Genomic DNA, 10,046 nt, shown 5'->3' with positions numbered 1-10,046 from the left:
TCTTGCAACACCATGTAGTTCCACTGTAGCGTGCACTATCTTATGAACCAGTCAGCCAAATCGCAGTTAAACATCATCCTACAACCAATTACTACATTTCATCTCCAAATTGACCTACCACTCCTCACAAATCGCTCCCATCATAAGCTTATGTGTACTATTTCTTCCCCCCTGTATGACAACAAATAATGCTCAATTGAATACCTTGACGTCAAAGAATTATCCTATAGCCCTCAGCACAATTTCTTCTGGGCTTCTCATTCCCCAAACCTGTACCCAATTACTCATATTCCCCTTACAACCATTTAATGCTTCCATTTGTCCATTTCATGCATCTACTTCATACTGTTTTTTTTCTTTTCTGAGTGACGTCCCATCTCAAATGGACCCCTGCCCCATCTATCAGAAAAGTATCCCTATTCCTAGCTAAAACCCTATCCCACAACCTTTTCCTTAAATGCTGTCTAAACCATGGAATCCTTCCAACAGCCTAACCATAAAAGTTCCCTTCTCTGGATCACAGCTCTCCTTTCACAGTGGCCTTCAAATTTTCAAATTTCATCAGTCTATATCCCTCACAAACCTAGTACTGAACAAAACTGCATGGAGCAAGCATCCCAGAACAACATGTGCTCCCTCTTCAAAATACTTTTACTGTGCAGTTCCCGCTACCAACACTGTATCTCCCAAATTTAAACACTTGCTCTCCAATACCTGGAAGAACAGTCCAAACACCACCTCCAAAATTACAAGATATATTGACATCCTACTTCTCCCTCAAAGGACTACTATCCAACAGCACCTATCATACCCTTAGTGAACTTCTTCATCAATCCCTCATAGCATTCAGACCCTGCCTTGCTGGTCTTTTCCATTTGCCACAAACCAGCCCCTCAGTATTCCACAAGACCCAGAGCTGAAGTAAACCCAAAAGACTGTTGTCAAGATAAAAACCTCAACCCTACATACACTTCAGTCTTATTCAAAGGCTTCACCTTAAGCCCCACACCCAAGTTCATGCTGGACTCATCAAAGACCTAATCTCCTCCCAATGCCTAAAGTGTAAACACTTCTTTGCTTTTAGACCCTCCATCCAAAGTCAACCTAATCGTAACATTGAACCCAGCCTTTCCCATTTCATACTACCAAAACCATGATGTCAACAACCTAACTATCCCTGGTCACCTTTCATGAATTCTTTATCTCCATTTTGGCCTCAGTGTTCTCCCCAGATCCTTTCCCAAGAACACAGATCTCTCATCAGAACAAAGTACAGTCATTTGCAACCTCAAGATAGGGCCTCACTTAATCTTACTCCCTGCAGATAAAGGTTCACTGGTGTCATGATGAATTGTAGTGACTACTTGAAAGAAGGTTTCTGTCAACTGTCTATCTCCTCCATCCTCAAGCTCTGCCATAGTGATCCCATCCCAGCAGTTCAACATAACCTCCAATCCTTAGTCAACTAAGACTGTCCCAGAATCTTTCTCCTATGTACACCTCCATCCTCACCCTAATGACCCACTGACACCAGCATTCTACATTTCTCATTTGTTTTCAGATATATGATTTATAGGTCTTTTTCTAATTTTGACCAGTTCTCTTTTCTGTAAGAATGTGGGACACTTTGTTTAAAAATGCTATACAACCAAAACGTGGAGAAAGATACTGTATGAATTCCAAATTTAATCAATGATGAGTTGCTGTATTGAGAGCAGTTGAAAACAATGTGTGAATTGACAGGAAAAGACATCACCAGAGAAGAAATTAGGAGAATCCTGGAGGGTTTTTCAGAAACTGTACAGAGTTTTCAGAATGAAACTTATGACATCCATGTAAAAGAAACTTTACAGTTGTATGTATTGGTAGTTCTGACTAGTAGCAGTGAAATGTGGACTTTTAATACAGAAAACATCCAAAACTGAGGATTACTCAACAATCGATGGAAAGGTGCATGATGAGGAATAATAGGAGAGTTGGGAAAAGAAACCAATGCCTTTGGAGCTCTGTTGGAAAAAAAGATGTAGTTGTGATCATAATGATAAGGAATGGAAGTGGGTAGGACATGTAGCCAGTCAAATGAGTGGTAGATGGAAGAAAGAAGTCCTTCCTTTGATTCCAAAAGATAAGAAAAGACCAAAGTAATGATATAATTTGAGATTTATAGATGACTGTAGAAAACTTACAGGAGCAACACAGATGTGACTAACTGAAGAAATGTTGCATGTTTAAGTCTGGGAGAGGCTCTTATCAAGCATGGTACGTTAAATGCCCAGTGATGAAGATGATAATGACAATTACGGCGATGGTTAATATTACAGAGCAACATGTAATGGCATAAACATGTGAATTCAGTAGTAGTGAAGGTAAATGGAAGCAACAGTTTATTGGAAGGTCTTTAGGAAAGTTCATTCCTGCTGTAAAGGTATCCACGTACAAGGCACTAATGCCACTGTTTCAAGAATACTGCTCTAGTGTTGGAGCATTCACACACACACACACACACACACACACACACACACACACACACACACACACTACACACACACCTTTTGTTCCACAGACCTACAGTGAGGAAATCCTCAATGATGTAGAACATGCATAAAACAAGAATACATAATACATTTTCCCAAAAAAAGGAGAGATATGCTAATGTTGTAAAGTTGTAATTATGTGTTCCATTGGTCAGATTCATGATAAACACTGTTATGTGTGAAGTGACAACTGAACAATCATAGAATACTAATTTAAAAAGAAAAGGAAAATGTGAAAAAAATTATATGGAAACAGGTTATTTTGTAAATGAATAATTATTTGTGTTAAAGAATTCCTCTATGTAGGAGGAGTTGTTAATGTGAAATTCTTTAATCTACATTTGAAAACACTTTTGCTATGTGTCAGACCTTTTATTCCTGCATGACGTACTCGTGCAGGCTCCAAAAATGTCTCAAAATACAATTTGAAAACCACTAGACACAACAAATCATTGTAAATGAACTGAAATGACCATTAACTTGCTTATTCTTATGAATGTAAATTTCTTCATGAGGAGCTAAATCCACCCTCAGAAAGAAATGTTGTGTTGTGATTCATATGATTTAAATGCAATATTTATTGTTAGTACTTGTCACTGTCTGGATTGTTTTGTAGAAACAATGATAACGATCAAAACAGACTGCCAGAAGAAAGTAATAAACTGCCTAAGGGGAACCATTTAAATGAAGTCAGCACCACTGGAAACAGTTCAACTATGCCAAAGCTGTCAGTTTTCAAAATGACAGATTCAGTTCCAATCACTTTGAGAAACTGTGATGAATTTCTGTCATTGGATTTGCCTGTGAACTTGATAAGCATGACAGAGAGAGTGTCCAGTAACAGCAGCACAGATTCAGAGGTAATTTCTCATTACTAAAGTTATTATAATTGTGTGTATCAATATAATATAATAAACTAAACTGAAAGTGTGAAATTTGATTATTAGGAGCTGAGTGACAACGATGGATTTAGTGATATTAGTGACCACATCAGTGCACACGCTGGAAGACCAGAAGGCAATATCAACAATGAAAATGATATAGATGATGAAACCATGTCAGGTACCAGTATTAATTATTTATCCATATTCGATGAGTTCAAAAGAACCACATCTCATAACTTATCAGCATCAGTATTAATTTTGTATTCATTGATTATTTGATGAGTCAATTTTCTGTTCAAAAGAACCATGTCTCATAACTAAATATGCTTTCCTTTTTTTCTTTCTGAAAGACACAATGACATTCCAAAATATTATGACCACCTGCTTAATGGTGTGTCTGTCCACCATTGGTATGCAATACCTCAGCAATTCTGCTTGCATGGGTTCGACAAGTCCTGGGTTGGTTTTGGGAAGTGTGTGACACCAGATGTCAATGTGTAAGTGATGCAGTTCTTGTAAATTATGGGCTTATGGTTTACAGCCCCAGAGCTGCTGCCCAGTAGTGGCTCAGATAAAAATTTAGTGGCCAAGGCATCAATATGAATTCACTGTCAGGCCCCCCAAACCACTGCAGCATGATTCTGGCCTTGTGATATGGACAGTTATCCTGCTGAGAGAAATCATTGCCATCAGGGAAAGCATCAAGCATGAAGGGATGCAGATGGTTTGCAATAATGCTCAGTTAGTCCACAGCTGTCCCAATGCCTTCAATTACTACCAAAGGGCCCATGGATGTCCAGGTGAATTACAGCCCCTACCAGCTTGTGTCATTGGTGCAGTGCATGTTTCAAGCAGATTTTCATCTGGATGACAGTGTATCCAGACATGACCATCAATCTAATGTAACAAGAAAGACAATTCATCGAACCAGGTGACATGTTTCTGTTGATCCACAGTCCAATCTACTGGTCCCATGCTCACTGCAATAGTAACTAATAATGTTAGGTCAACATCAGGACACATAGGGGTCAGCTGATCCTGTAGTTCAGCAGTGTGCAATGAATGATATGATCAACACTTGTGCCTGCATCAGTATCATACTGTCACCATATTTGCCTATCCTGTTTTACCCACTGGCATCGTACAAGTCTCTGACCTCCGTGATCTGTGATGAGGCATGGACATCCAACACCTTGTAGCTTATTCTTGGTTTCACCATCCATCAATCACATACACTCCTGGAAATGGAAAAAAGAACACATTGACACCGGTGTGTCAGACCCACCATACTTGCTCCGGACACTGCGAGAGGGCTGTACAAGCAGTGATCACACGCACGGCACAGCGGACACACCAGGAACCGCGGTGTTGGCCGTCGAATGGCGCTAGCTGCGCAGCATTTGTGCACCGCCGCTGTCAGTGTCAGCCAGTTTGCCGTGGCATACGGAGCTCCATCGCAGTCTTTAACACTTGTAGCATGCCGCGACAGCGTGGACGTGAACCGTATGTGCAGTTGACGGACTTTGAGCGAGGGCGTATAGTGGGCATGCGGGAGGCCGGGTGGACGTACCGCCGAATTGCTCAACACGTGGGGCGTGAGGTCTCCACAGTACATCGATGTTGTCGCCAGTGGTCGGCGGAAGGTGCACGTGCCTGTCGACCTGGGACCGGACCGCAGCGACGCACGGATGCACGCCAAGACCGTAGGATCCTACGCAGTGCCGTAGGGGACCGCACCGCCACTTCCCAGCAAATTAGGGACACTGTTGCTCCTGGGGTATCGGCGAGGACCATTCGCAACCGTCTCCATGAAGCTGGGCTACGGTCCCGCACACCGTTAGGCCGTCTTCCGCTCACGCCCCAACATCGTGCAGCCCGCCTCCAGTGGTGTCGCGACAGGCGTGAATGGAGGGACGAATGGAGACGTGTCGTCTTCAGCGATGAGAGTCGCTTCTGCCTTGGTGCCAATGATGGTCGTATGCGTGTTTGGCACCGTGCAGGTGAGCGCCACAATCAGGACTGCATACGACCGAGGCACACAGGGCCGACACCCGGCATCATGGTGTGGGGAGCGATCTCCTACACTGGCCGTACACCACTGGTGATCATCGAGGGGACACTGAATAGTGCACGGTACATCCAAACCGTCATCGAACCCATCGTTCTACCATTCCTAGACCGGCAAGGGAACTTGCTGTTCCAACAGGACAATGCACGTCCACATGTATCCCGTGCCACCCAACGTGCTCTAGAAGGTGTAAGTCAACTACCCTGGCCAGCAAGATCTCCGGATCTGTCCCCCATTGAGCATGTTTGGGACTGGATGAAGCGTCGTCTCACGCGGTCTGCACGTCCGGCACGAACGCTGGTCCAACTGAGGCGCCAGGTGGAAATGGCATGGCAAGCCGTTCCACAGGACTACATCCAGCATCTCTACGATCGTCTCCATGGGAGAATAGCAGCCTGCATTGCTGCGAAAGTTGGATATACACTGTACTAGTGCCGACATTGTGCATGCTCTGTTGCCTGTGTCTATGTGCCTGTGGTTCTGTCAGTGTGATCATGTGATGTATCTGACCCCAGGAATGTGTCAGTAAAGTTTCCCCTTCCTGGGACAATGAATTCACAGTGTTCTTATTTCAATTTCCAGGAGTGTAGATGCTTGTGACAGCAGCACACAAACATCTGACCAGCATTGTCATTTCACAGGTGCTCATTTCCAGGTATAGCAATCTGCCTTTGTTGGTCATTTATGTCAATGAACTTCCCATTTGCAGCCGTTATTATTACCAGAATGATTCCACATTCATCTCTGCTCCACTTGTGTACTTTTCTTACTGTCATGTGCCCTCAGTGCCACTAGGTGAAATTCAAACTTGCAGTGGGCAGTGGTCATAATGTTTTGGCTCATAACTTTATGTATTTTGTATTTTGGTATTATATCCACACCCTGTAATCTTTAACATGTTTTCAGTAACCTTATGCACAAATCGATACATATTATAAAAATGGACGTGTGTGTGTGTGTGTGTGTGTGTGTGTGTGTGTGTGTTCTACATCTCCTCCTAATACACTTTGTACACATATACCTTACTGTCAGGCAACAATTACTGTGGGTTTAAAAACCACGTACCTAGTAGAGGGATGGGGGTGAAAAAGCAGCATAGCCTACAGCATCTGAATTCTCAGACTTTATTGATCCAGTATTTGAGAATGAGAGCACTTAGTGACTTGCAACAAACTCTACAATAATTTCATACCTTTATGGAATTTTTTTCTCACTGACAACCCCTACAAAATTATGAAAGAAAAATGATTATCACTTATTTCTTTTCTGCTGCTCATAGTATGAAAGTACCACTTGAGGCATGACATTGTAATTTATCACTTCTTTACTACTAACTGTACTAATTATATCATTGTGCAATACACAGTTCAGGAGATATGACATCATAAACAATGAGATGCATAAAGAACTGTCACATTATGTAAGGCATTTAAATTTATTAATTCTTTGCTAGTAACTCAATTCATAATAAATTGCACAGGCAGTATCACATATGCTGCTGAATGTACCTATAATATTATATCATTGTATGACACACAATTCAGGAGATATGATGTCATGAACAGTGAGATGTGTGAAAAACTGCTGCATCATGCATGTCATTACTAATAATTCCATTTTCAACACATTTTGCAGACAATATGCACATATGCTGCTGAATGTATGTACAAAATTATATCATTGTACAACACACAGTTCAGCAGCTCTGACATCATAAATACTAAGCACAAGGCCTGATGAACTTTGAGGGCTGATGGTTGACATACAAGACTTTTTTGTTTGCTTGTTAAGGAACATAACGTCTGTAATCCATCATTTATAATTTTTGTTCATAGCCTTCAACTCATCATGGCTAACCCTACCTATTTGGTTATCTTGTTTCTAATACATCAATGAGCCTTATTAGTTGTTAGTTAGATATGAAGTTCTGGGTCCAACATTAACAACAAAATATCTGAGTTCACTTTGAAGAAGTTATATGATGCAATGCTGTGGAAGAGATATTTGTCTTATTTTTATTTAAAAACAATACGGAAAGGATAGACTGCTACTCACTACAGAGAAGCAGGTGTTGAGGGCCAGATGGGCAGAATTAAAAAATAAAAAATTAAATTAAACTTTTAAAAAACTGAGTATTTAAGTTTTGAGGCAAAGTCCTTCTTCCAAAGTAGAAAACACACACACACACACACATTCACAACCCACCAACCGACACACGCACAACCACTTCCTCCGGGCATTAAGGTCCAACTGTGTCTGATGTGAACAGCAGTCTAGGTGGAATGGGTAGTGGGGGGGGGGGGGGGGTCACTGGGGTGGAAAGAGAGAGAGAGGGAGAGAGAGAGATCATATGGTAGGAGTGGGGGGAGACGTTCCCTTTTGTGAGCATGCAGCAGGACATGATGGGGACAGGATAGGGCTGCTAGGTGCAACATTGGGAGGCTATGCTGGGGGCGGGGGGAGGTTGGAGGTGGAAAGTGGAAAGGGAGAGGAGAGAATATTGTAGAGAAGGGGAGATGACTATGTGGGTACATTGGCTGGATCAAATCAAAGGAAGATATAGTACTGGAGTAGGACCAGGGAAGGAGATAGGTAGGCGGAGATTGAGCCCAGGGAGGTTATGGGAATGAAGAATATGTTAAAGGGAAATTCAGAACATCTGATGTTGGGGGTAATAATCCATATGCCACAAGCTGTGAAGCAGTCATTGAAGTGAAACACATCGTGTTGGGTGGCATATTCAGCAACTGAATGGCTCAGCTGTCTCTTGGCCACAGTTTCACAGTGGCCACTCATGCGGACAGACAGTCTGTTATTTGTCATGACCACTCAGAATGTGGCACCATCATTTTAGCTTGCTTGGTAGAGCACATTACAGCTTTGACAGGTAGCTCTGTCTCAGATGGAGTAGGAAATGCCTGTGACAGGACTGGGGTAGATGGTAGTGAGAGGATGTATGGGGCTGGTCTTGCAGCTGGGTGTACTACAGGGATATGAGCCATGAGATAAGGGGTTGGAAGCAGGGATGGAGTAGGGACATACCAAGAATAAGTCATTGAAGTCCCCTGCAGAAAAGTTGAGTCATGCTGTCTCTACAGCATAGGTTGGGTGAGGTGAGGAGTAGACTACCACAATGGGGAGGGTGAGGAGGATATTTCTATTTTCAGGACACGACATGAGAAGACAGTTAAAACACCGGCGGAAGATGTGATTCAGTTGCTCCAGTCCTGGTACTGAGTCATGAGAGGAGTGCTCCTTTTGTGGGTGGCCAGTGGTTATGGCGGTGGTGGTAGGGGGAGGGGGAGCGAGGTAGGCGACTGACACATGACAAGGGAGATCTGTTACTGGACAAACTAGGAAGGGAGGAAGGGTAAGTTTGTTCAACGATGGCCTCATTGAGACCCTTGGCACATTTGGAGAGGGACTGCTTGCCACTATAGATGCAACAACCAAGGGTGGCTAGGCTGTATGGAAGGGACTTCTTGGTATGGGTGGTAACTGTGGAAGTTGAGCCATTGTTATTGGCTGCTAGGTTTGATGCGGATGGAGGTGTTACGTAGCCATCCTTGAGGTGAATGTTGACATCAAGAAAGGAGGATTGTTGGGCTGAGGACAAGCCAGTGAAGCCAATGGGGGAGAACGTGTTAAGGCTCTGGAGGAATGTGGGAATGAGGATAATGTGTTCTCACCCTCAGTCTTCAATAAATCTAAACTAGGTGAGGGGTTTAGCATTCTGAGCAGTCAGGAATGATTCCTCTAGATAGCACTTGAGAGGGTTGGCCTAGGATGGCTCCATGAGGGTACCCAGACTTGTTCGTAGGTAATGCCTTCAAAGGAGTAGGAATTGTGGGTGAGGATATAGTTGATTATAGTGACCAGGAGGGAGGTTGTAGGATTGAAGTCAGTTGGACATTGGACAGGTAGTGTTAAATAGTTGCTATACCATGGGCTTTGGGCATGTTAGTGCAGAGGGAGGTGACACAGACAGTGATGGACAGGGCACTGTGTGGTTAGAGGAACAGGAACTGTGAAGAGTCAGTAGAGAAAATGATTTTTGTCTTTAACATAGAAGGGTAAGTTATGGAAAATAGGGTCAAGTGTTGGTCCACGAGAGCAGAGCGCCTCTCAATGGGGGTACAATAATCAGCCCTAGTTGGGTTATCCTGGGTGGTTTGGTTTATGAACTTTAGGAAGCATGTAGAACATAGGAGTGCAGGGATTAGTGGAGGTGAGAAGAGAGTTAGGTGCAGGGGAGAGGTCCTGGAATGGACCTAAGAACTTGAGGAGGGGCTTGAGATCCTGCTGGATTTCTGAAATGGGATCACTGTGGCAGGGCTCATAAGTGAACATATCTGACTGAAGGTAAGTCCGGCATTTCATAACTGCAGAGCTGGAATCTTTTGTCAGCTGATAGGATTATGGAGTCAAGATCAGATTTTATGTGAGGGTGATACTTTCTGCAAATGTAAGGTTGGTTTTCATGTTGCGGGATTTGAGGAATGGTGGTGAGGCAAGGTTTGAGATTAGGAAATTTTGGAAAGTTTATCTGTATTTGGTTGA

This window comes from Schistocerca nitens, chromosome 1 (assembly GCF_023898315.1).
Source record: "Schistocerca nitens isolate TAMUIC-IGC-003100 chromosome 1, iqSchNite1.1, whole genome shotgun sequence".
NCBI lineage: Eukaryota > Metazoa > Arthropoda > Insecta > Orthoptera > Acrididae > Schistocerca > Schistocerca nitens.
This window is presented reverse-complemented; position numbering follows the sequence as displayed.